The following is a 326-nucleotide window of genomic DNA, read 5'->3' as shown; positions in this document are numbered from 1 at the left end:
GAGAGTGTGTGTGTGTGTGAGAGAGAGTGTGTGTGTGTGTGAGAGAGAGTGTGTGTGTGTGTGAGAGAGAGTGTGTGCATGTGAGAGAGAGCGTGTGTGAGTGTGTGCGTGTGAGTGTGTGTGTTGAGCTGTTGTTCTCATGAACAAACCAAAGGTTCAGAAATATCTCAGCCTTTCAATTCATGAAAGTCTTTCATTCTGAAATACTGCAAAACTATTAGTACCACCAGCCTGTAGAATTAAAAACTGAACAGAAGCCATCAAATTATCACTTTTGTTTACTCACATTAGATGTGGTTTAAAGCAGTGTTTCTCCTCTCTTCCTC

At 41.7% G+C, this 326-nt stretch overlaps 1 protein-coding gene across 1 annotated transcript in view; it reads left to right on the top strand.

Moving 5' to 3' along the window:
- LOC107736857 (melanoma antigen recognized by T-cells 1-like) overlaps positions 1-326 on the top strand; it is a 5,186-nt gene that overhangs the window by 3,595 nt on the left and 1,265 nt on the right. The gene's annotated exons all lie outside the window — the stretch shown is intronic.

Source organism: Sinocyclocheilus rhinocerous, unplaced genomic scaffold, assembly GCF_001515625.1.
Source record: "Sinocyclocheilus rhinocerous isolate Xijiao unplaced genomic scaffold, SAMN03320098_v1.1 scaffold2868, whole genome shotgun sequence".
Taxonomy (NCBI): domain Eukaryota; kingdom Metazoa; phylum Chordata; class Actinopteri; order Cypriniformes; family Cyprinidae; genus Sinocyclocheilus; species Sinocyclocheilus rhinocerous.
The sequence above is the reverse complement of the archived record's forward strand: the minus strand, read 5'-3'. Positions and strand labels throughout refer to the sequence as shown.